The sequence below is a fragment of the Anas platyrhynchos genome, chromosome 15, assembly GCF_047663525.1.
Source record: "Anas platyrhynchos isolate ZD024472 breed Pekin duck chromosome 15, IASCAAS_PekinDuck_T2T, whole genome shotgun sequence".
In the NCBI taxonomy this organism is placed as follows: Eukaryota; Metazoa; Chordata; class Aves; order Anseriformes; family Anatidae; genus Anas; species Anas platyrhynchos.
The window spans coordinates 19,284,180-19,310,208 of NC_092601.1; the positions used below are offsets into that span (position 1 = coordinate 19,284,180).

The 26,029-nt window shown below is 54.7% G+C and overlaps 1 protein-coding gene across 1 annotated transcript in view; it reads left to right on the top strand.

Annotated features, from left to right (window-relative positions):
* Positions 1-13,173: 13,173 nt before the first annotated feature.
* TNRC6A (trinucleotide repeat containing adaptor 6A) overlaps positions 13,174-26,029 on the top strand; it is an 80,542-nt gene continuing 67,686 nt past the window's right edge. The window contains exon 1 of the mRNA XM_072024039.1: positions 13,174-13,324. The gene's annotated coding sequence lies outside the window, so the exon portion shown is untranslated. The remainder of the gene's footprint in view (positions 13,325-26,029) is intronic.

A 26,029-nucleotide genomic window follows, 5' to 3' on the forward strand; every position in this document is an offset into this window, starting at 1 on the left:
TTCCATGTGATGAGATCTCCGGTGATAGCTGAACGTAAGCAGAGAAAGGAGTGTCAGAAAAAAATGTACTGGTAGCTTGCTGATAACCAATGTATGAAATATAATGTGTCGGGGGGGGGGGGTAATTTTGAAAAGACTGGTTGAATTTGAAATCTTCTGAACTGATACAATGTGGGGAGGTATTTCCCAAGAGGTGCCCTTTTCCATGTGCCCGGTGGATTTGTGTTTATATTTCAAAAAGTATCTGGCCCCAGAAATACAGCCACTGTTAACATCTGGTACTGACGGTTTCAGAACAATGTTATATGGGAAGTTGTCGTATCTCAACACTCCTCCAGTTTGTTTAGAAAGCTGTTGCCATTTGTTGGCAAACATTTACACATATATTTTAACATGTCCTGTAATCCGTATTTCCTCTCACAACCAAAAATGACTTTGGCAAAAGAAGAAAAAATATTAGAAAGGCAGATTTCTGCTTTAGACTGGTTTGAACAATGGCAGAAAATCTCAAAAATATAAATTTAATTAGCTTGGTAGTTTCAAGAAGGAAGTCGTTTCTTCTTTCTTCTCACAGGTGGCAGTGGTGGGTGTTGCTAAACTGTCAGGAAGCCAGCATGGTAATAAATACATCTCATGGTGCACGAAGGGCATAACACCCCGGTAACAACTGGACTTGGTAGTTCCCCTCTCCACCGTTTCTCTGTGGGATTTGCCCCAAATGAGTTAGAAGTACTAGATACTAAAGCAGCATTTCAGGGCTTCCTGCTTGCAGAAATTATTTTGTTCAAAAATCAGCATTGTTTGTAGGAACTGTCACTGGGATATTTAGCAGTACAGAGATTAATAAAGTAATTCTTCATTTTGCTTTTCAGTCGGTTGACTCACGTTTTAAATACCAGGTTAGAGGTAGAGCATCTTTCCCTTCTTCTGATGGCTAAAAGAATAGCAGAACGAGTACTGAATTCACTTCCAGCACTTTGTACTTTTCCATGCCAAGGCATTCGTGGTAAATTTCAGATGTTTTCTGCACAGGCTTTCTTTCCAGGAGAAAAGAAGTGGCTAATAGATGTTAGGTGTGTTCATCTTGCATTTCCTGCGCGTGGTCCATCAAATGTGTCTGACCAAAGTAAACGCCAGATGTATGGGAATTTCAGGCAGCTCCAGACTGACCATTTTTAGATAGTCTGTGCTTGTGATGATGAGGCCACTGGAAACAGAAAACGTATTTAGCACTGTTCACTGTCTGTGAGCATGCTTTGGCCTAATGAAATACAGAAAATTAAGCTCTAAGTGAAATGGGATTCTTACCTGAGTTGGAATGTGTCAATGTGCTTTCTTATTAATGGTCAGAATAATTGGCAAGCTTATATAGAAGTTTCTTTGTGGAATAGCTCCTTAAAAACAGGCAAAATGCTGTATTTTTATATAACATGCTGAGGAAGCTGTAGTAAAGGCCTGTCTTAATACTCTGCTAAATTCTCCGTATTTTTTTTTTCAGAGCTCTGTAACTGTTACTGATTTTTCAGGCTCCTATGAATTTAATTGACCACACATGGCATTTATGATTACTTTTTTTCCTAAGATTTTTGAGCTGAAGGCACCTAAAATGTACTTGTGCTCAGGCTTGAATGGGTAATTTTTACTACAGTCGTGTTTAGAAGTCTTTGGACTGAATTTCTGAAGCTTTTATGCATTGCCTACGGTAGTGTAAAGGAGTGTATCCAAACGGGTCTCTAGGTGTGAGAGTAAATACACCTGGAGTGCATTTGATTTCACGTGGTGAAATACAGTTAAGATGGTTTTAATCACAGAGAAGGAAAACATATTTACAGAGAAAAATAAGTTTTGACTGTCTTCTTCAGACATAAGAAGCAGGTGTTGAGTCAGTGAATTTAACATACTGAAGCAACACTGCCTTGCCACCTACTAACGGTAACTGTGCTCTGCTCCTCTAAAATGGTCACAATTCCTTACGCCAGTGTCTTCAGAGAATTGTTGGATTCATCTCACCTTCTTTCTTCATTTTTTTTTCTGAATAGGCTAGAATGCTGTTAGAGCATCCTGGTGTGTATGAGCCGAGATGCTGTTAGAGGTGTTCGGGGTCTTTCCTTAGAAGTGATGGAGTGGTTAGACAAACACCTTGGGCATATCCCGTCTGTCCCACAGCAAAGACTGGAGTAGGTAATTTGAGTCTACAAATGATAGGATCACTGAAAAAGCAATGCTCGTGCAAAATCCCAAACTAGCACAATTAGCAATGAGAATGAGAATATAAACTTGATGGATCTTGTAACGCAGTTTGAATAACCAAAATGCTGGGAAGCTGCAAGAAACTGCGAAGAAAATGCTGTCAGTTCTCAGCACCAGGCAAGTTGCAAAGGCAAACCCTGACAGAAAATAATTACAGAGAAGGGTCCGAGTCCTCAAATCTTGAAATTTGCTCTGGGTGAGAGGCATCTGGCTAGTCAGGGATTTGAGGTGCCTCACAGCCCCCTGTGCCGTCACCCCGCAGGTACCTGACTGTCGGCGGGGCACGGCAGTGGTTCAGTGTCCTCTAGGTTCTCTTCAGTAGCAGAAGCAACACGTACCCATCACTGTAACGGGGATTAGGCATGCGACTAATCCTGCTCATCATCTTAGACCAAATACTGGTATTTGTGGAAGGGGAGAAATGGTAATTCCTGCGTGCAACCTGCTACCTTCCCAGGCTGCAGTGTTTGTTGCTGAACTTTTTTTAGCTCCCAGCAGCTTACAAGTAAATGCCAAGCAGGAAGCACAGCACTTAAATGGTTGCCAAATTGCTTCTTGTGTTCTTGCCTAGCAAGCTGATGGGGGTCGTTTAAATTAGATTGGGTTTTATATTGAAATGGGATCAACTGAGATTTACTTTGCATCGTTGCCCTGAATTTTAATACAGAACCATCCTATGGTGAGCCTGGCTGTGCACTCAGTGCAGGGCCTGCGAGCACAGCGCCCCTCTGTGAGCCCCCCAGAACCGGGGCAGGGCCAGGGCAGCTCCTGGGGGCATCAGCCCCACTGGCTGCCCCCCGCTCCGGGACATGGGGGCATCAAGGGCAGGTGGCAGCGCGCTGGGTTCCCACGCTTTGTTCCTGCGCCTCGCTGCACGCTGCAGGTAGGCTCCAGGGCATGGAGAACCCGCGGCTTTTCCTTCTCCCTCCGCTTACTCCTGGTTGCAGTGGATGGCCTGAGGTGTTGGATGAAGCTGGTGGTGCCACAGCTTGGGTGCTTGAACCTGGCATCTCGCTGCGCTCCAAACGTCTCCCTGATGGCTTGGGGTGGAGCTCTGGGGGTGATGCACTGGTACCAGTGTCTGTGGATGTGGTGGCTGGAGGGTGAGGGCCCCCGGCAGGGGATGCCCGGGTCTGGCAGCGCTGGGCTCGCAGCGTGCCCTGGGGACAGAGCGGGGACTGCCGGGGTCTGCAGAACAGGGCAGAAAGAAAGCAAAGACAGCCCAAGGTTGAAGGAGGCAACACCTCTGAATGAAGACTAATTAAAAGGAAGAGCTAATCAAGGCCTTGAGCTCTCAGGAGTCCTGCTGGCAGGGATGCTGGGTGAGCTGGTGATGGAGCACGCCTTTTGGGGGAAGGAGGCTTCCTAATTAAATAGGGGCTGCAGAGCTGGGGTGGGGGAGAAGCTCTGGGGCCATCCTGCAGCGTTCTGCCAGCCAGGTGGGCAGAGGGCTCGTTTCAGCTGTGACCCCCGGCAGCACGGTGGCATGAGCACGGCTGGGAAGCACCCAGGAGAAGCAGCGAGTGAGGTGGGGGCTGTTAGCAACGGTCAGAGCTCTGCTGTGGCCTTAGTGGGTGGATGATTAATTAACTTATTTGACAAACGTGCAGGAAAGCTCATGACCAGTGGGGGAACAGACCCAACTGCTCCCCAAATCCAAGGTGATTAATTCAGGTCTCGTCCTGGGAAGGTGTCCGGGCTGTGCCAGGGGTGCCAGCTGCCCACGGGGCATTTTATGGGACGAGCACCAGCTGAGACCTGAGCACCTCCACCCCCAGCACAGGCAGCTCCTGCACGGAGCAGAGCCTGAGCAGAAGACACCCCACAAATGCACGGCCCACAGATGGACCGGGGTGGGTTTTGCAAACTCAGAATGTGAATTTCAGAGACCCAGCACAGCACCTGGATGCCTCCCGCAGCCAGAGGACAACGGGCAGAGCTCTCCTGCTCTGCAGGTACCAGCACGTTCCCCATCCCCGCGCTCACAAATAAAATGTTAAAAATAAAATCCAAGGAAAGGAGTTGCAGACGGTCTGCAGCTGAGAAAATCCCCCAGAAGGAGTGGTTTTGAAGTTAGGAATCACCCACAGCTGTGGGTTTGGGCCACTCAAAGCCCATTTCCATTCACAGCTCCTTTTCCATGAGTTCTCCAGCCCGCCCTGTGCCTGCCGTGTAACTGTGGTGTGTGAGCAGTTCGTGTGCATGCACAACCCCTCCGTGGGCAGCCGAAACCTGTACGGCCTTGGGAATTCGGGTCTCATCCGCTGCGCAGAGGCAGCCCCATAAAGTGCTTATGCCTATAAAATGGGTGTGTAAGATCCGGATTTTTTTTTCCAGGTCTTACTTTGCAAATGATGAAGTTAGGAATTTTGTTGCAATTTACATTTCAGTTGGAATCTAAGCCAGTACTTTACATTGTTTTAATGGACCTGGGAAAAATACTGCTGAGCTGTGGTTTTAATTTTTTTGTAGTACAATTTTCAGCAAAGATATTGATTAAATCTTTTCTAATGAAATAATCAAATCAGAGAATCAAATACACAAAAACAGGAGACACAGCTCTGACTTCCCCATTTCCACGCGACCCTGAGGACAGGTATTTAATGCTTGTGAGCCTGGAACTTCAGCAAGGATGCGGTGTGTGCATCTACTTCTGAATTTCAAATAGTATTTCACAGATCCAGTTCTATTGTCCAGACCATCCTCCCCCACAGCCCATCAGTGTGCTCAAATTATTTGTAAATACAATTTGATAGAAAATATTTTATGAAGACTACACCAGTTTCTTATCGCTGCTCGTACTGTATCACATCTGTGGTCTTTGCCGACCGGCTGCAATCTGCAATGTTCTGCCACACCTGAAATGTGCATTTATCTTTATCTGCTCCTCTCTGTCTGAAAAATGTATTACACACGAGGGCGAAATACAATAATAAAGCAGTCATTGTCTCTTCCGAAATACATTTAATGTTTTAAATGTCTGCAGATGGGTTTCTCTCTTTCTGGATGCTAAACAGAGAAAGCCGTGGGCTTCTTGTTATCTGTCACTTTTAAGTTTTTGACACAGCTCGAGATGAATACATTAATTACAGTTATTTAAAGCACTGGGAGGTTTCTGCTTTAAACATTCAAACCTCTACGCTTTTTGCTGAACTAAAGCTGTTCATTACGTTTTTTTTCTGCTCCTGTCTAGCTATCTGCCTGCAGCACGCACACACAGCCTAATGCAGAGATCCAAATAAAAGTCTGGGGTTCGTGTGTCAAGATGACATGCTGGTATTTTCTTAAAGACAGCAGGTAAGGTAGTTTGCTTGGATATAATGTCTTTCATTTAGCTTCCCTAATGTATAATCTTGGAGTCAATTTCAATTAAAAGTGAAATGTTTTGATGATTCCCATCCTTATTTTAATTCCCCTCTGTGTAGAATATGCTGTAAATTGATAAAGCAGGAAATTTGGCACTGCAAAAGCCAGCACAGTCACTTTGCACTTCCTTTGTCCGTGTGTGCACCAGTTTATAAAATAACAGGCTTGCTTTTGTCTAAAATTTAACTTGTTGGGCTTTTATGCTAAATATTTGACTATAGCCCATGGCAACCCAGGCGTTTACTGCACAGCTCATTCCTGTGCATTTTGCCGCTTCTCTCCAGCAATGTTTAATCACACTGGCTGTTGTCTCTTCTCTATTACAAGAGCAAAAAAGAAAACAGACAAAAACGTGAATATCATCATGAAACCAACCCAAACCTCTGTTTCAAATTAAATAGCAGCATCACCTCTTCATCGGCTGAGGTTCAGGCTGGAGCACCGCGTTGGGCAGACGAGCTGAGCGGTGCCGAGAGCCGCTCCGAGCCACCCGGGCTGGTCCTGTTTGGCTGCACCCCAAACGCCCTCCCCACGTCCGCAGCAGCTTCCCCGCATTCCCTGCATCCCCAGTGCCCTCCCTGTGTGTTTAGGTGCCGACAGCGGCGTGTGGGGTCGGGCTGGTTTGTGCTTTTTTCAAGCAGATTTTCCCAAAGCGCTGCTCGGTGGCATCCTCTTTGTTCCCGCTCAGCGCGGAGGTTTGCAGGAAGCGCATTTGGGCACTCCCAGCCTGACTTCTCATTCTGTCCTCACCCGGCTGCCCTGGCCCTGTGGACCCCCTCGTGCTGGCGGTCCTGTCGGGTGCTGCCACCCCTCCTCATGGGCACAGGCGCCCGTTCAGGTCAGCACTTTGCACCTCTGCTCATGCAGCTTTTCCCTCCCTGGCTCGGTGTGCGGTGGCCCGGTGCCTGCCAGGGGGATGTGGCCGCGGTGTGCCAGCAGATCCAACACCATGGGAACGGGATGGTGGCAGCCTGGCCCCATCACCACAGCACCTGGCAAAAAAGAAGCCTTGCTGTGCTGCGCCAGGAGTGCAGGGGAGAGGCCTGGGGGTCCCCGGGGAGGAGGAGGAGGCTGCCACAGCATGGGGTGCCCTGTGGGACCCCGGCTGGTCCCTGGCCCCAGCGTGGTGTGGCTGCTATCAGCACTGGGCACAAAGGGCCCAGCTCCTTGTCCTCGCAGGGAAATGCCTCCACAAAGGCCGTCAGTGCCTGCTCATTTGAGAGGTAAATGAGAGGTGAATAATTAGCCATGATGCATTCAGTGGCAAAATTCCTCAGCTTTAATTTCTCCCAGCTAGCACGTGGCGAGGCCACGGAGGCTGCTTGGGCACCAGCCCCTCCCAGAGCCCCCTCTGGGGCAGTGGGGCTGGGCAGGATTAGTCTTTTGCAGTCATTTTTTTTTTCCATCCAAATTTTGTGTGCGTGCCTGGGCTTTTGTCGCCCTTTTGTGAGCGGAACGGTTGTTTGGTAGCAACGAGCAAGGGCTCCTTGCCAAGCCTGCCTAATTAAGATTAAGCATATGCAGATTTGCCTTGTTTTCGGCTAATGACAGCTGCAAACAATTATTTGTCATGCTTGCTGATTGTTGATTGGTAAAGGCGAGGCCGTGCGAGAACCATACACGATCTTCTTTGTGCGTCAGCGCCGCTGGATGCTCCCACGGCCACGGACACCCATGAGCAGCACCCAGCCCCTGCAGCCCGGGGGTCGCTCGGGGCTCACGGTGCCCACGGCAGCCGGAGCAGCAGTACCGGGTCGGGGTGGCCGCGGTGCTGGCCGGCACCGGCAGCCTCCACGCAGCTCCTTGGGTTGGGGTTGGCTGCGTGGGGGATTGCTTTGTTTTTTATGTTGCCGTTGGCATAAGCGCGTTGTGATGTTTTTTTTTGCAGGAAAATAAATAAAGACGTCTGAAATCGTATCTGACGTTTGTAGTTTTCAAGCCAGCAGCCTTCTGCAATTTTCTGCGAGCTGAGGACCAAAGCAGAGACCAAATTAGTCGGGAGGCTTTCTTCCTGGAGTCCTGCGCTGAGAGCTTTCAGCTTCGCGCAGAGCCTGAGTGCATCTCAGGAAGCACCTTGGCATCTCTCCAAAGTGCCTGGGCTTTTTAAGGACATTCTCAAAAAGAGCTTGATTTTTTTGTTGTTGTTTTATTATTATGCTGATGAAAGGAGAGAGCCTCTTAGACAAAAGAACGCCTGAGAAAATGAAATTCTCCGTGTTGCAGATGAAAACACTCTGCATTGTTTTAAGGATGGCAGGGAAATGAGGACACGTTGAAAAAATAGTCATCACGGAGAGATAATTATATCCTGTTCGACATACACGCTGCTCCTCAATGCTCGCCTCGCGGACGTGTGCTCGCAGCCTCCCTGCCTTTGTCTGCGGCGCCGGAGCCTGGCAGCACCGGAGCTGCCCCGGTCCCTTCAGATGCTCTCAGAATTTCTCCCTGGGTGTCTGGGCTGACTTCTGTAAATCTCTCTCAGCTGTTTTCAATCCAGATGCAATTTAAAATAAAGTTGAGGAAAACGGAAATGTTCTGGGAGGAAAAATTAGAAAATGTGTCTTCTCAATAGCTGCTTGGCTGCAGCCCATGGTTCCCAGGGCTCCACAGCAGCTGGCAGAGCGCGGCCGAGGCTCGCTGCTGGTCAGAGAGCGGCTGCACGGGGCCGAGCCCGCTGCCATGGGCTTCGTGGTTTTCCAAAGGCACTGGGTCACCCGCAGCCAGCAGGTGTCTGTTCTGTCGCCTGTCCCCCCTGTGCCACCGGCAATCCTGTTCCAGCTCACACCCACGCAGAGGCCGGGCGGCCACGGGGCTGCGTTCCCAGCCCCAGGGTGTGAGGAAGGCAAGGTTTGGGTTCGGGTGTTGAGCAGTGCGGGACCGATCGCAAGCTGGGGTCTCGGTGGCTTCTCCAGCAGCTGGAAGATGGCACCGGTGGCTGTGGTCAGCTTCCTGTGTGCAGCGGGGCCGGGAGGTGGCTCCGTGAATGTGCGGTGAGGAAACCACCTCTGCATCGCCCCTGGGGGGGAGGCAACTGCAGCCTGCTCCGGGCTCGGCCACGGCGCTCGAACACGCACATGTCCCTGAGAACATTTTGGAGAGATCCTGATTTTAATTGGGTTTACTTAATTATTATTTACTTTGACTGAAGAAACTGTTGTATTTAAATAACACTGTTTTTTGCCAAAACGCTGTCATGGAGAAGCTGCTTTCCCTTCAGGAGCCCTCAAACATGGGCTCCCTTCCAAGCCCTTGGGCTCGGTGGCGCAGCAGCCAGTGCGGAACATCCGGCACCGCGCTGCTGCCCGGGGCTGGCAGGGACCCCGGCCTCACGGGGCTGTGGGCGGCGTGACCCCGGCCCGAGCAGCTGGGCAGGCGGTGGGAAGGTGAACTGGGAGCTGTGCACTGCTTCCACTGGTATCTGTCACCGGAGCCCGGCAGGGCTGAAGGGCTCAGCTGTGAGCGTCCTGCAGGCTGGGGCAGCCTTCCGCGGGCTTGTGACTCTAAGGGAAAACAGACCCAAGGAGCAGCTGCTGGCTGGAAGGCTAAACGACCGAATGCAGAAGAATGGTGGGAAGAAAACTGAACTTCAAGGGATGAAAAGCAGAGCGTAATTACAGACAGCAACAATACCCAGCAGTTGCATTGAATTATAAGCAGACGCGTTCTCGTTTCAAATCGTAGTGTGGGGTTGCTTTCCAGGCCCTTTTCCCTCATTTCTCTTGTGTTTTTTTGTCTGGGTTCAGCAGCCCCCAGGCTCTCCCCAGAGCTGGAAGTCCCCACGTTGTGCAGCCGACGCTTCCCATCGCGGCGGGCAGCGCTCGGGGACCAGGGCCACCCGCCTGGGGGCTGCCTCCCCTCCTGGCTCCGTCGGCTGCCTCTGCTGGGCTCAGCGGGGGCCGGGGCCACCTCGGGGTCTGTCTGCGGCTACCAGGCCCTCCTCCCACCTCGGCTGAAGCCCAAGAAAGGCCGCTGTGCCCGGGAGGTGTGCACAGTGCAACGGGGGCCGGGGGGCTCCGTGCAGCACACCTGGTAGGGTGGTAGTCCCGGGGGCCATGTCCACACCTTGGCATGTTTTCACTTGTAATTGTTCCCAAAAGGTGCTGATCATTTTATTGCCAGCCTTGAGAGCCCTCCACTCCTTCTGTTTTTGTTTTTTTTTTTCTTTTTCTTTTTTTCTTTTTTTGGTGGGTGGGGGTGGCTGTGATTTGTGAGTTCCCAGGTGAGATGCCCGCCCTGCCCAGGAGCCTGAGCAGCAGTGCTGCCTGGTCCTGAGGTGTGCACACGCGGCTGAACCTGGAGCACAGCCTTCACCGGAGCCTCAGTGCTCAGGAGACATCTCCTGGGAGGCTGTGGGTACCTCGGGGGTGCCAGAAGAAAGCCTGAGCTCAGCTGTGGGGACCCTGGAGGGCACCAGACCCTGGGGCTGGGAGAGCCCTACGTTAGGTTACCCAAGCAGCTGCTCTTTGAAAAGCTACAAAAAAATAAAATAAAATAAAATAAAAAACAGAACCTGGGCCAAGTGCTTGTTTGCAGCTAGCAGCACTCTCCTCCTCTCCTCCCCGGTCAGGACTGCTCGTGTGGGACGTGTCGGCGCTCTGATGTCTGTTCTGATGTCGTCTAATGAGCGCCTAGCATGCCTCTGCTGCTGCTGCCTGACGTATCGGAAGGAGATCTGTACCTATTACACAGAGGATACAGGAAAACCATCAATTTGTGCGTGACTGTTTTCTGATTCAAGCTGCTGAATATTCAACAAAAATCATTTGTGACCTATATTCAGTGTAATTGCTATTATTGCAGGGTAGGTAACAGAAATGTCAGTGCAGGCACCGCAGCCCTCCGTGCTCGTCTCCGCTTTGCTCAGGAGGTACCGGGGCAGGGAAGGGGCTGGGGGCAGCTGGGGGCTCGGCCGCCCCTCTCCCGGCTTTGCCCTCGGGGAGCGATCCCTTCCCCAGATCTTGATCTGTCCCTTTGCAGTTGTAAAGGAAATACAAAGCAAACCCAAGAGGCAGCAAGCGCCGCTCCTGCTGGGAGCACCGGGTGCTCTGGGGCTTTGGGGATCCCCCAGGGGCACGTTTAGGGGGTGCCTTGGGGCCGGGACCTCCCCGCCACCCCTCGGGCTGCTTCTCTCCTCCTTACTGAGCTGCCCTGGGGCTGGGGCAGTGGTCCTGGCCTGGCAGCGGGCTCCTGCAGCAGGGTCGGGGGCTTCGGCAGTGCCTCCCCGGCCCCATGGGGATGGGCTCACCCCGAGCACCCTGAGATGCACCCAGAGGAAACCTCCGCTTCCAGCACGTGCGGACGGGTTCTGCGCTCAGCAGCACCACTTTTCTATCATTTGGTCTCCTTATTTGGTATTTCTTTAATAATTAGCGGCAGATTTTGTACTTATGTTTGCAATTATCTAAATGCCTTTGGGACATGTTCTGCCAGATAATTGAATCTCCTTGGTATGTGACTGCAAAGATATTGTTACCGAACGCATGCTGGAGCCGGAGAATGTTTTGCTGGCTTCTGGTGTCCTGTTCAGATAAATCAGACTTTTTTCCTTTTGAAAAACTAACAGAAACAAAGAGTTTTGCTTTGCTGTCCTCAGCAAAAGCTTTTCTAGCAGCCTACATTGAAGAGGGAAATGCATTATTAACAGCAATTAATGGGATGTGCGTTTTAATTATAGGCAGCATCTCTTTCCTGGCTTCAGCAGATCCTCCACGTGCCCCATCCGCAGCTGTGCAAGGGCCGAAGCACAGGGTGCAGCCGGGGCTGGAGGAGGTGGTGGAGGGGGGAAGCTCTGGGGGTCCCCTTGCCACGGGGTTTGGCAGTGCCCGGGGCAGCTCCCCGCAGGTGGGTGCCAGGCCGGGCTGCCGGGCACAGTGGGGCAGTCCCGCAGTGCCCCACGGCTCCGGGCGCCCTCCTGGTGCTCACAGCACGAAGCTTTCAGTCCCAGTGGCATCGGGATCTCAGCACCAAGCCAGGGACAGGAAACTTCCTTCCTTTACTGCCACTCCTCAGAGTAAGGGCTAAACTGCTTGGCGTCTGCACAGCCCAACTGAGGGAGATTCCCTTCCGTCGGCATCGTCGTTTCTGGGAGGACCCAGACAGGCAGAGGACAGGGGGGCTTGGCGGGGGGTGCTGCTCCCGGGGGGCTCCGTGGGCGATGCCCTCTGCTCCCTGCTGCAAGCAGAGGCCTGAGTTTGTAAGCAAAAAAAATAAAATAATAAAAAAAAATGATACAAATCAAGCCATAAAGATGAATGAATAAGTTAGAAGGATAACTGGGTCTGTCTCAGAGATAACCCAGCACTGCCGCTGTTAGAACAGCCTGCTCTGAGCAATGACTCCTCTGGAGCTTTAAGTAGCTTTAGGGTTGCCGTTCCTATTACTTATTTTATATTACTTTTTTTTTTTTTTTCCCAAGTATTGAATTTTCTCACTTTTAAACATACAGCTGCAATTTGCCTCTGCTGCACCAGCGAGGTGAGTGGGGAGCAAGGGGGGGCTGGCAGGAGCCTGAGCACACCAGCTGCTGGAAGCATCCCTGCCTGTACCTGCCCTGAGGCTGCAAAGGGCCCCCCCAGCACAAAGCCTTTGAAGGGTGAGCAGAGGGCAGCTGCCAGGTGGGGCAGTACGGCACTGGGAGACTTTTCTTCCTAAAAGTCTTGTGGGAGGATGGGAGAGGGGTGTCCGTGCACATCTGCTCTGCGTCACGGGGTGCTCCCTGGCCTGGCTGCAGCGTGCCCAGTACTGCTGGGGGTCCCAGAGGGGGCCAGGGAGGTGAGAAGCCTGCCTGGCACTGCCCCTTCCCCCAGGACACGCACTGTTGCTCCGTCTGTACTGAAGGGCTCCTTGGGGTTCGGGGCTTGTTTTGCTTTTCTCCATGGCTGGGGGTGCTGATGTGGATCCGTGCTCTGAAGCAATCCGTGACCGTGCCCATCAGTTGCCAGCAGCTCTGGTGTTTGTGGCACCTCCTTGTCACTGGCACCACGTGCGGGACCTCTGCCCCTCAACGGTGGGGAGCAGCAGGGGTGGGCACATGGTACCCAGACCTATGGCTCTGGGACACCCCTTGGGGACGATGCCCGGCCTGCCCCTGCGCTCCTGCTCTCATCTGGGCAGGTTGGGGCTGCTTAACCCCCGCAGCAGCACACGCAGCACCGGGATAACCTCTGCGAGGTGCAGTGCCCCACCTGCCCGCTGCCCCCATCCCTTCCCAGGGGATGCCCAGCCTGGGGTTAACGCCTGCCAGCCCCGCTGGCTGCAGCCCAGCCGTGCCCCCACGCACCCCCTGCTCCTGCGCTTCGCCCCAGCCACAAAGCAGTTAATATTTGTTGATCGCGGCGGCGTGCTCGGCTCTCTGTGCAGCTCTCGGAGGCAGCGCGATACTCCCTGGTCTCCAGGGATCTCGTGGCATTTTGCCCAGATGGCATCGGTCTGTGTCTCAAGGACATAACACAGCGCCTACGGATCCTTGCAGCAGCGCTGTAGTGACAGATGAAGCCAGGGCGCTCCTTCGTCTCCACCGAGAGGGAAGAAAAGCTCCACAAAATGCCCGGGCTCCAGCCGGCCGCTCCCTTTCGCCTCCACGAATGAGCCGGTGCCCGGCGGCTGCCCGGGGTGCTTCGCGCAGGGGCAGAGCTGGCTGAGCACGGGGGGGTCCCCTCCCCGCGGAGGAGAGGGCGCTCGGCTCCGTCCCCTTCCGCCAGCACCGCAGGTAGGTGGAGACGTCCCCGCCGTGCTGCCGGGTGCCCGCCGTGCCCTGCTCTGCTGCCCACTGCCCCGGCCGAGGCCGATGCTCACCCTTCTGCAGAGATGTTGCTGGTGGCCTGGCCTCGGCACGTTGGGCTGGCATGGGTCAGCGTTGGTGCTGCCTGGGGGGGGTGGCCCCCATCCTCTCGGCTGCATTTTGCAGCAGGCAAAGTGCTGGGCCTGGCAGCTGTGGGGGAGGCTGTGAGCAGCACCGCTCCAGCCCCCGGGGCCACAGTGTCTGCCCCGGCACCGTGCAGTGCGGGAGGGCTGGCGAGGGGCTCAATGGCACCATCCTGCGCCCAGCTGGTGAGGGTGCCCACGGCTACCATCGGTGCCATCCTGCCTGTGTTGCGCAGGGCTGTGGCCACCGCTGTGGGTGTTGGTGCCTGTGGGGTTGTGGTGGTCTCAGCAGGCGACGGCTGTGCTGGGTTTGGGGCAGTGCACGGTGTGGGGAGCTCACCGTGCCCAGCTGGAGCACCCACATCCCCACACAGTGCTCACGGCAGGGCTGGCCCCATCCTGAGGCTCCTGCCTGCCCCACGGCCACGTGCACCCCACTCTGCAGGGCCTGCCCGCCCCGTTCCCTCTCACCCCACACCAGCAGTGCCAGCCTGTTAAGGCCCATCCTCCAGGGCCTTCGAGCCTCAGGGAGGTGCTCGTGTGGTCTCAGGGGTGACAGAGTGCGGGGCAGTTTGGTGTCCTGGGGGACCTGTGAAATGCTCGCGGTGCCCATACGGCAGCCGTGGTGCAGTGCATGGATGGAGAGAGGGGGGCGCGTGTCCTCGGCACCTTGCAGCTGTGCCAGCGGCATGGGCACAGGAGCAGTGGTGCTCTTCATCGGCTGAGTTTTCCTGATGCATTTTGGTTCCCTGCGTGCCGCAGCTGGTGAACCCATCGTGGCGATGGAGCTCGGGCTGGCTGCTGGCACACCATGGTGGGTGAGGACGTGAGGATGAGCAGCTCTCAGTGGGAGCTGGGGTCGTGCTCCCTCCTCGTGCCGTGAGCCCCTCAGGAAGGAGAAAGGCATCTCCAGGAGGGGCCCGCCACCAGGCGATGGGTGGCAGCCTCCCGTGCTGCTGCAGGACGTGGGGCTGGTGGTGCCCCTGCCCTGGGGGTGTGTGCCAGATGTGGGGTCCCAGGGCTGGCCTGGCAGGGCAGGGAGTGCAACGCCTCCCCCAGGGCTGGGCAGCGTGAGGAGCGTGTCCCTCCGAAGGAAGCAAGGCATCGCCTCGGGCCCTGCGTCCCCTCGCTCTGCCCGCACCAGGCAGCCCAACCCCCCCACACCAGCGGTGCGAGGGTGCCGGGAGGGGAGCTGCAGGCAGCCCCGCACCCATGGGTGGGAGCCCCATGTTTCCCTGCGATATGTGCGGCTGATTTAATACGAAATGAAAATTGGGTTTGTTTTTCTTTTTTTTTTTTCCCTCTTTTCTCCTGCATGTGGCCAATCGAGTGTTTCCTTGCCGCGTTTCATTACAGCCTGCACAGGCTCAGACACGGCTTCCAGCGGCTGCCCATGTGCCGGGAATGCAAATGAGCCTGGCTGCACCACGCAGCTACTGCAAAGTGTATTTGTCCTGAATGCAGAATAATTAATGGTTTGGGAGAATCAAGTGAATTACGCTGGAGCTGTTGCCCAATTAGTTAAACTAATTGAGAAGTAGGGGCGGCTATCAGAGCCCCCATGTCCCGGCCGCCCTGCAGCAGCCGCTGTGGTCCCCGCCGGCAGCCAGTCCCAGCCCTGCTGTGGAAATGGGGCCGTTCGGCAGCCTCCCTGCAGAGCCCAGCTTTCATTTTTTGATGTCCTGCTCCATTTTCGGAGGGACAGCCTGCTTTGTTATTTCTGGATGTGATCCGTAGGTCTGCGGGCACGCAAAACTGAATTTTTAATTTCAGCACCTTGATGCCAGGCAGGGACCAGTCCTCTCACCAGTAACATCCCCCAGCAGCAGGTCTGGCCCCGGGCCCGGCGGTGCCTGCGCCCTGCCCCTGCCCGCAGCTCCAGCAGCTCCCTTCGGTCTCGCAGGCATCCAGGGGGTGGCTGTGTTGGGTGGTGTAACGTTTGTTGGGGGCTGAGGAGATGTTTACTTGTGGAGTTGCAGAAATGGCCATACCTTCTTATTTCCCGCTTGAAATTAAGACATTTCAAACAACGCAAAATCCTGCACGTAAAATGGCTGGAGCGAGCCCCAGCTTCCTGCTGCTAATTCTGGGTGGGAAAAAAAAAAACAACACTGTGTGTACGTATAAAAATGTGAATTTTTATTTATTGATAGGTGTGTGTGTGTGTGTGTACAGGGTGCCTGTGTCGGTGTAAGGGCGGGGAGCGCCCTCCGCACCACGGTGCAGCCCGGCTGCGGGACCAGCCCCGCGCTCTGCAGGCGCCGCGGCCGGGTGCACGCTCATTGAGTTATGCTTCCCCCCGTATTCGCTGTGACAGATTACAGCTTGATAGAGCTGCAAACACCGAATAGCAACAGAGGCGTCAATTTAGTTATTAACAAAGGATGGTATTCAAATGGCGCTGGCACGGCTCCAAGTCGCAGGAGCTTATGAGGAGCGCGGAGGGTGTATTAAATATTCATTGAAATCTTGGCATTTCGTTCCCATCTCCTTCTCTCCCGCCCCCTCCCCCCGAAATTATTTGGTTCTAAAGGTTAGAAGCCTACTTCAAAAATTAATTATTTCATTAACCCATTATAAATTAGATTTTTACAACTAAGTTTTTTAGGGTCGAGGCGAAATGGGTCTTAGTGGCACTTCATCAGGTTTGCTCGTCACGTGAGCCCTGACCCCAGCCACGTGATGGTGCAGACCGATGCTAACGGCAGCATGTGACCCTAAATGCTACGTGAGCTCAAAAAAAAAAAAAAATTTAAATACAAAAATATAAGCAGGTCTGTCTCCTTCCTTCACCTGCCCTTTTGTAGTTGAGCCGTACCTGCCGCCCGGAGACCCGCGGGCGCGGGGAGCTCCGTGCCGCCGCCACGCTGCAAAACCCTGCCCTCTAATTTGGCACCACGGCTCCCCATTTGGTAAGTTAACAGATACTTCGAGCAATTAATTGGCGCAGCTCTCCCGGTGACGCTCATTAGCATGCAGGGCGCGCGCGGGCGCTCCATCGCGTGCAGCCTCGCCTCCGCGGGCAGCACGGCCCTGGTGGATGGAGCGGGGTTCTGCCACCCGTGGGGGCCGGGGGCCACGCAGCGGGGTCAGCGTGTGCTCGGCGTGCGTTGCCCCTCTCCGTCCTCCCGCCCTGCACGCAGCTCCCCGCCGCGGTCCCACCGGCTGTGTTGGCGCAGGCATTGCGATGCTCCACAAAGGGCTCCTCGCAGGTGGGAGCCGGGCAGCCCCGTGTCCGCTGCCCATTAGTGCTTTGATGCTGGGATTAAAAAAAAAAATAATAATCAAGCAGATGTATCCTGAGTGCAGCGGTTTTGGGGGAGGCTTTTCCCTTTCCTTCCACATCCGAGGGGCGTTTGGTGGCTCAGCGCGATGTGATCCATGCTGCCGCCGGTGCGTTCAGCTCCCTGCGCGGTGGCTCTCAGACAAAGCCAGCTCTGTTTCGGTGCTGAGGGTCCCGGCAGCACCCAACCAGGAGCGTGGCTCGGCCGGTGCCTTGGTGCTCCCCCGCCATGTCCCCACCAGGGTGGGGCCGCTCGTCCCCCAGCAGCGTGTGCGGAGTAAGGAGCCGCCACGCCGCGCTGCCCGGGGCGGACGGGGGCTGAATCCTAATGCTGGGGGCTCTGGCCCCCACCCAGCCCAGCCGGGAAGGGGCCGCGGGGGCCCGGCTGCCGGGCGGTGGGCGCGGGCGAGGCGGCCGCCTGTCATTAGGATGCAGGTCCATCGCCATCTCCCTGGAGACCATGGGAAAGGAGGGCTCGGTGAATCGTTGTCTGGTACGACTGGCAGCCGTGCTGGGAAGAGGGCAGCTGCGTGCAGGCTCTGAAGGGCGCTGATGAATTACTGCCCCTGTTCAGGCACAAGCCTTTGTTCCCCGCGCATTGTCAGCAGAGAAATTGGAGAGAAAAGTAAAATTAATCAGGCGCAGCTAGTGATACGGGGAAGATAATGGGCTGAGCTCGTACTCGGAGATAGGAGTGCGCAGCAGCATCCGCCTTAGTTTTAAGCATTAGTAGCAATTTTTTTTTGTCCTTGAACTAATTATCCACAAAAGCTCTTTTGAGCTGACACCGAATATGAATTGCCGTTCTGGTGTGGCATTGTGACTGTAGTGATCCCATATTTAATACTTGGGGCATTCCTGGGCAATCATTAGCCCCTTTGTGTCGCTGAAGGAAGCCATATGTTTCAGAGACATCTTTAAAGATGCTTGCAAAAACAACAAAAAAAAGGGATTTCTGTGTGTTGCTGAATGCGGCTGCCAATCACCCGGCGTCCCGCTCGGGCTCCCTTGTGCTCGCCTGGAATGCGAGGCGGCGGCGGCGGCTTCAGTAAATACGGGCTCGTGTTTGTAGTCGGGATTTGCCGTCTGGGGGAATGAGCTCCGCAAGCTTTTTAATTGGCACCAATGTCCGCCCTGCCCCTTTCGCACGTTTGCTGGCTCTCCCCAGCAGAACTCCTTAATTCAGTCGCGAGGAAGCGACTTCCACAGCTTCGCTGCTTGAGAATAATTTTTCTCTGCTGCCTGTACAGATTTTTTTTGACTCTCAGCCAGCTGTCGCTGTGAGCCAGCGGTTAAACAAACAAACAACTGACCCGGGCCCTGCCTCGCCTGCTGCGTCGCCGTCCCCCGGCACCGGCCCCTTCTCGAGCTCTCCCTGTAGCTCTTTGCTCAGACCCCGTGTTTCAGTCGCTTTAATTGGTTCCGTAATAGTTTTGTGGCAAGCAATTCTGCTCCCGTCAAAACCTTCTCGTGTGAACGTTCCCCTGTGGTATGGGAAAGATAAGTAATGAGGAAAATTGATCCCCGTCAGCTGCAGGGGCTCTGTGGCGGTGCCGTGGGGTGGGTGTGCGTGGGGTGGCCGGGGCTGGCTGTGCCCCCGTGCTGCCGAGGTGGGCACTTCTGGGGAAATAACCCAGGCCGAGCTCACCCGAGGATCAGGAGATGCTGCCACCAGCCCCACAACGAGAGAGGATGTGTCTGTTGTTTAGTGTATGAGGGCTTTTGGAAGCTTGAATTCAGTTTGGATTACATAGGGAGGGAGGCACAGGGATGTACTTGCAGCACTGAAGGTGTTAATGGGACTTTTTTTGGCCTGCCACAGCCCTCCGGCTTGGCTCTGGCTTCATTTCTGAGCCCCGCAGCAGCCGTGGCAGCCCTTTGAAGCAGGTCCATGGACCTCCGCTGAGCGAGGAGCTCGCCCGGTGCTGGCAGAAGCTCGGCACCGAGCGGCTCAGCCCAGGGCCCCCGGCAGGGCCTGGGGACAGGGGTGCCCCTGGGCACCAGCTCCGTGCCACCGGCAGCCTGCAGCTGTGCTGAGCTCTGCTCTGGGCACCGCCGGGGCTCACAGAAGGCCAGAGAAACCTCAGGAATTCAGGAAATGAGGCATGAAGCCGCACAGTGGTGGAGCCCCCCCCTAGGAGCTGCTCGTGGAGCGAGGGCACCCCCGGCGCTTCCTGCAGGGCTACCACAGGAGGGCTGGCCTGGGGAGCCTGCTCCAGCCCCCAGCCCCAATTTCAGGCCCACCTTCTGAAGGTCGGCTCTGGCATGCTGCGTGGGATCTTCTCGGTGGGCTTTTTGCTTGGTTTTTGCTCATCTGGATGCATGTCCAGCCTTCCCTCATACCCTGGGACCCGTCTCTTTCCAGAGCACCCCGTTATGTAGGAACGGACTTAAACCCACATGGGCAAAGCCTGTCCCGTCCCTGTCCCCGTCCCCCCAGCGCTGAGCTCTGCTGCCTGGGGGCAGGAGCGTGGCTGCTGCTCCCCTTGCTTTGCCCCCACCTCACCCAGCGCCTCCCGTCCTGCTCTCGGCAGCCTCCTGCCCTCCCCTGCCTCTCCCACAGCCACAGCCCAGACCCCGTGCCCTCGGCCCCCCCGGCCTCCTCCGTGCTGGGGGCTGGCGTTGGTCCCTGCCCCTGCCCACGCTGACAGCCCCTTATCTCCAGAGCTGCCCAGTCCCTGCACTCCCCATCAAACAGCTGGCACACAAAGCACAGCTCTCCATCTTGATTTAATAAGTGTCTGGAAATGTCATAAAAGACATGATAATAAAATATCAGATGCGGGAAAATGACTAGCCAAAAGGCATTTAAAAAAGTGAAGAGTGTAAATGTAGTAGATTAAGACACTAATTCCTACCCCTTGTATGTTCTCCATCTTTCCTGTGTCTCGACAGACAGAAATAAATGCCCCCTCCCTCCGCAGAGCACTATCTGCCTCTCCTGGCTGTACGGTAACCACGGGGTGCCCGCCGCTGTAACAGCCCATTTATTCTCAAGATTTGATGCTTTATCACTTTCAAAGGAGAGGCTCAGCTAGTTCATCACACATTCCCACTGCAAGCACTTATGCTTTAAGAGCAGATAGAGATTCTGATGGTAATAGCTAAATTTGATTTTTGATGCTCTGAAGTCTCTCCGAATTAAAGACCTGCAATTTGTGCCTTTGTTTAGACCATGCAAAAAGGCAACAACAACAAAGACAAAAAGGTAAATGATGGAAATGATGAAATAGTTTAAATGAGTTTGGAGGAGGCAGAGGATCCCTCTGTAACTCAGGATCTGTGAAAGTGATAGCTGGTGGGGTTTTGTGTGTGTGTATGTTTTTTTTCCTTGTAAATGTAGCTTTGAACCAAATAAAATGCTAGTAAATTCCCAGGCCCAACACGCAGTGCAATAAAGACAGGAGCCAGATCAGCAGCTAAGTGATGGATGTGTTAATGTTTTAATAGGCTGATCACCTCATAAATAATTTGCTCAGTTCTAGAGTAATTGACCTGGTCACAGAGGTAATAAAGGGCTTTCCCCTGGGTTCTTGTTCAAAGGTTCAGCAAACCCTTTCAGAGGGCGCCTTAAGTGGCTTTTAACAATATATATTTTATATTGTTACAGTCTGGTACCCTGCTAATTCAGCAGTCAGTGCAAACACCATCAGTTCAGCTCCATGGATATCGCAATTAAAAAAAAATAGGAATGGTGACTGAGAGTGACTTTTGCCGGATGAGCCGTGTTAGCACTGTGGTGAGGGGGCTGTGCCGGCACTGCCGTCCTGCGGCACCTGCGGGCACCACGGACCCACTTTGGGACCCTGCTGGGCTGCTGGGCCCCATCCCTCTGCATTCCCAGCACCAGGCATCGGCCACAGCCACAGATGCAGATGGACCCCCAAGGTTCTTCCCCATCCCCTCAGTGCCGCTGGTGTCTCCATGCAGAGCTCCAGTCCGCTTGCTGCTCGCCTGCGTCTCATTTTCTGTAACGTGCCAGGGACTGTGCCAAGGTCTGTGCCCCGCACAGTGCTGCTGCCTCTCTGTGGTGTGTGCCGAGCTGGGCGTCCTCGTGTGCTCCGGGTGTGCCTGTGTGTGCTGGGGGTTCCTGCCATACACCTGCTGTTCTTATTTACTGGGCATTCCTCCTGTGTGCTGCGTTTCCCTCTTGTGTGTTGGGCGTGCCTGCATACCCTGCCTACTCCTGTTGCATTTGGGATATTGTTCCCGTGCCCTGGGCACTGCCATGGCACCCTGTACTGCTTTCCGCTGAGGGCTCTGGAGCTGCAGCCCCTGATGGCAGCCAGGGCAAGGCTGCTTCTTTGTTCTTAGACTTTTTTACCTTCGCCTTTGTGGGGGTAAAATGGTTTATGGCATCTGCAGCTCTTCCCCATAGGCTCGGTGTGTTGTTTTTTAATTTTTTTACACTGTTAGCTAGAGCTTAACAAAATGCAGCTCGGTGCCAGCAGGCTGATGTTGTTCTGACCGCATGCTGCTGCAGGATTTGTCCTCCCAAGTGCTTTGATGTGCTGTGGGGTAGGCCAGCATGGTCATCTTTCTGCAGCTGCAGATAAGGAACACACGGAACACCAGAGTAATTTGTCAAATAAAATCAATTGCAAACATCTCCAGCATTGCACCTCCAGTACAGGGACGTAATTAAATTTGACACAACAAGGAAACATTCCTCTGTTTTGGGGGGCAGATAAGCAGGGACCTGCAGCTGCACGGACAGATCCATTCCCTGGCTCCGGCAGCGCAGGATGAGGATGAGGAGGGCTCAGCCGCAGGACGGGGCAGCCACCCGGCTTCCTCAGCTCTCAACAGCCCCAGCCCTGAGCCCCAGCCCACTTTGTGCCTGATCTTGGGGGACTTGTTAATACCACATAAAACACTGGCCAGCTTCAGCCCCCACCTTTTACCCGTGTGGGATGGGTGCAGCGGACACACGGAGGGAGGTGAGGGTGTGCTGGGCACACACAGCCCCGCGCAGGGCAGCAGGGATGGCCACGGCTCGGCGGGGCTCACGCTGCGGTGTGGGTGCAGTGACCGACCTGCACCGTGCTGCCTGCAACGCAGCGCCATGGTCAGACCTCCCGCTGCTCCCACAGCCCTCACCGGGCAAAGGGGGCAGTTTTGGGGCACCCGTGGTGCGTGCAGGGTTTGGCCGGGAAGGGTGCTGGTGCCAGTTCTGCCACGGGCACCACAGGGGCCAGGGTGCTCGTGTGAGGGTCTGACTGCGCCCAAGCAGTGCTGCCTCCACAGGCACTGTCCGGGGGCACAAAGGGGAGGACGGAGAAGGGCGTTCGTGGTGCCTCTGGCTCCCCGGGCCCTGGGCAGCACCGTGCTGGCTGCGGAGCCTCCCTCCTCCTCCCGCCCTGCCCGCCGGCACGCGCGGCTTCATCCAAACCATCAGACGCAAATGTGGCTGTAATGAAAAGTAAATTTAATATCCTTGCCCCTAGTTTTGTAAATTAGTATAACCGTCAGCTACAGAATAAATGACACCTAATTACTGTTCGGGGAAGTTCATGCAGAAGTGCTTAGCTGTGAGGTGATCATAGGGAAGCACTATCAATGACGGAAAATGAACAAGATGCCGGCTGTAGGAAACTGTAATTACAGAGGACTGACATACTGCGAGCTGTTTATGATAATGAAGTGGTGCATCAAATCAAATTAACCTTAGTTATTTAACACAGAACGCACCGAGGACTTCTCTCAGTTGATGCTAAATCCAAAACCAGAGCAGTCGCCCTTTGGATCACTGAAGTCAGGAAAGAGACTGAACTGAAGGCAGGGACGGTTGCTTTTATTTAGGACGTGGTTTTGGTGCGGCTGCTGCTGCGTGCTGGGGTGTCGGGGCTGGGCGATGGCAGGCAGTGGTGCCCTGCACTCCGTGGGTGTCCCCGTGCCCCGCTGTGCCGGTGTCCCTGTGCGCTCCGTGCCGCAGGATCAGGGCTGGAGACAGTCAGCATCCCAGCCTTGGGGTCGGCAGGAGGCAGGGGTGTTCTCCCCTGCTCCCTGCAGTGTCTGCCTGCACACGGGGCTCGCTGCCTGGCTGCTCCACTTGTAGGGCAAAGGACACAAGTGCTGTTTTTTTAAGAGGGTTTTGTTTGCCCATCCCGCCTGCCCATGACGGCTCCTGTGCTCACCGGAGGAACATTTACCTTGGGATCTCTTCACACTGACGGGTGAGTAACCTTTCGAATTAACCGGAATGCTCTGTTAAAGATTAATGAGCTTTAGGCAGGGGTCTGTCTGTGCTGGGGGCTGCAGCAGCACTGCTCGCTGCCCACCACAGGCAGGGGCTGCGGCCACCGCCGGCTCTCGGCTGGTCTGGGGACCCCGGAGAGCACCATGGCGAGGGGGGCACGGGAAACATGTGCTATGGCAGCATTCCTGCAAATAATGCTGGAAGGCTGTTTGTGTCAGCAGAATTTCTTTCGTTGAAGGGGAGAGCAGGAGAGCCCAGCTCATGGGGTGCCCGTGGCTCCTGCCCCGTCCTGGGCTGCTCAGCACCAGCAGAGCAGTGCCAGGGCTGGCGGGGCAGCAGGGGGGGAGTGGGACACGGGCAGGGCAGGGCAGGGCGCAGCTCCCCGAGGACACGCAGCTGGGATGGATGTGAAGGGAGGGAAGAGGAAAGCACCCAACCACAGTGCCTCTTGCCCTGGTTCACAGTGTCCGCATCCTGGCAGTGCCTGCTGGCTTTCCAAGTACTAGGTTTGCTTCTGAACATTTTGTTACGTGCTGCTTTGGATTGTTTTGCATTAGAAAATATTTGCTCAGTGCCCTGCCTGCATGGGCCCCTGGGAGAGGCTGAGCCCCTCCTTCAGGGAAGGGATTCCTCAGCAAAACTTCCCGTTAGTTGGAAAAACATGAATTGCATCTTCAGTGAAAGGCATTGCTCCGTGTAATTCAAAGCAGTTGACGGATTTTGAAAAACCTGCAGCTAGATTCATCCTAACTTTTTTTTCCTATCTGATTTTTTTTTTTTAAGTTTACTTTCATTTCTAGCTTCCATCAATAGTGACTTTTGATCCGTCACGCTCACACACGTACACCCCACAGAAGGGTCCTCAAGCAAGCAGCAAACTAAAGTGCCGAGCAGGCAGTGCGGGGAGGCGCACGATGCGGTGAGCTGTTGTGGTGTGTGTGCTGCAGGACAGGGGCGCTCACACAACCCTCGCTCCCGGCCGTGAGACCCCATCGGGAGCGTTGTGGCAGGGTGGGCACCTGCTGCCGGGGATCAAATGTGCTGGTGGGACATCGGCGACTTCAGGTTGCCAGGGGCTGCTCCCAGCTCTGCCAGCTGCAAGCACCCGTCCCTGGGAGAAGCAGCACAGCCCTGAGCCCCCTCGCCCTCAGCCCTGTGCACAGGGGAGCAGCCGGGTGTCAGCCCCGTGGCTCCTGCCCCCAGCTCCGAGTGCCTGGTTTGGGTGCTGGGCTCTGGGGCTCTGGGTTCATTTTGCTTCTTTCCATCGCTATGAAAATGCCTCCGAATCCTGATAGTTAATCACTATTGTACAGGAATAAAGAGAGGAGATTTTCTCTAATCCCTTTTAAATGGCCTCCAAATGAGGGCTCAAGCAAAGATGACTAATGACAGACATGATTAAACTAATTTGGTAGGTGAAGCTCTGATGGGAGCCCTCCCAAGCCCAGGTATAGCCTTAGGGGACTGTGCATGGCCTATGCATGCTGCAGATGCAGACCTCCTTGCTGTGATATTTAAGTAAGCAAACTTTTGTTTTGTTTTGTTTTGTTTTGAACAGATTTCCTTTTTTATTGAAAATTTCGTCTATTTCTGCAAACCTTTTTACTTAGCACTGCCAAATATAATCTCATTAATAGGATACTAAATCCAGATTCACTTCATAGCCAGATACACGCCTCATACCCGATACCTCTCATCAAAGGGTTCCCTCTGAACATGCATTTGCCTTTCAAGAACTGATAACAGTAATGAAATATACAGTCAGTGAAATGTGTCTGAGGACTTCTCCAAAGAAGATGCATTCAGCCTGGGAGACCTGTTGCAGAAAGTCGTGGAGCCAGACACTGCAGGTGCCAGCCCGGCGCAGTTTGGGGCCTTTTCTGCTGTGCTTACCCCTGCGGTGTGGCTCCGGGTTGCAAACTGCCCCCTCGGGTAATTTCCTGGCAGATCGAAAGTCCTGCAGGGCAGATGTGGGGTCAGGGAAGGTGCATGTGAAAGACTGAGGCAGGGACGTGGTTTGAATTTGGGATCCTCTTGCACGCCTCTTGAGGCCACCTCCTCTGGCCTTGGGAAGCTGCGGAGCGTTCCCAGGCATCGGTCTGTGCAGCTCTGCTGCTTGTTTCACTGGGTCTAGGGAACATAAACTAACTGAAATTTATGAGACACTTGTAAAAAGCAGAATCTAACTCTCCAAGACCTTTATATTATTAACACATGCTATTTCCAGAGCAGCGCTGCTCTGTCAGGGCAGGAGGATTCCCAGCAGCATTTCCCTCACGAAGGCTCCTGCACACACTGGCTGCTGTGCTGCTGTTGAACCGAAGCCATCAGTGAAAGTCAGCACTACCCAGGAAAACAGATTGGCCCGAGCAGCTCAGCCCTGGTGACTTGGCAGGGAGGCTCATCAGCCCGTGCATTAGGCTGGCACAAAACCCTGTTTCCAGCCAGTGAAGCTGGAGCCAGCTCATCCTGGCTCAGCCACCAGCAGGGGTGGCACAGCCGGGTGGGCTTTGGCTTGGTGCTCAGCTCCGGGGTCCACGCGCAGGCACACACCTGAGCTGGCCCTGCTGGCCATGGGCTTGGCCGTGGGCTGGGGCTTCCTGGCTGGCTGGCAGCAGGAGGGGACACGAGGGCAGCGCAGGCACTGTGGGGACGCTGGAGGAGCAGGGACGCTGTGCTGGAGGGGAGATTTTGCTCCCTTCTCCTGCGGGTTCCTGTGCGGTGCCAGCCCTGCAGCTGGGGTGGCCCCCTGGGCAAGAGGGTGCTGCTGGGGGGGATTTTGGAGCCGCCCCCTGCACGATGGAGCCGTGCATTTTGCTTCACTCTGAGCGTGTGTCCCTGGAAGAAATGTCCCCACGTGCTGAGCCCGGTGGGGCCGGGGCCAGGGCATGGAGCAGCCCCACAGCCCGGCCCCAGGGAGCTTTGAGAAGACCTCTAGGGCTGCTGCTCCACGTAACGGCCTGCAGTGTGCTCCCGTTCACTAAACTGTCAATTAGTCTTGTACATAATTAACCGCCATATATCCCCTCCTAGGCCTATTAAAATACCAGAGCCTTCACAGAGAAAAG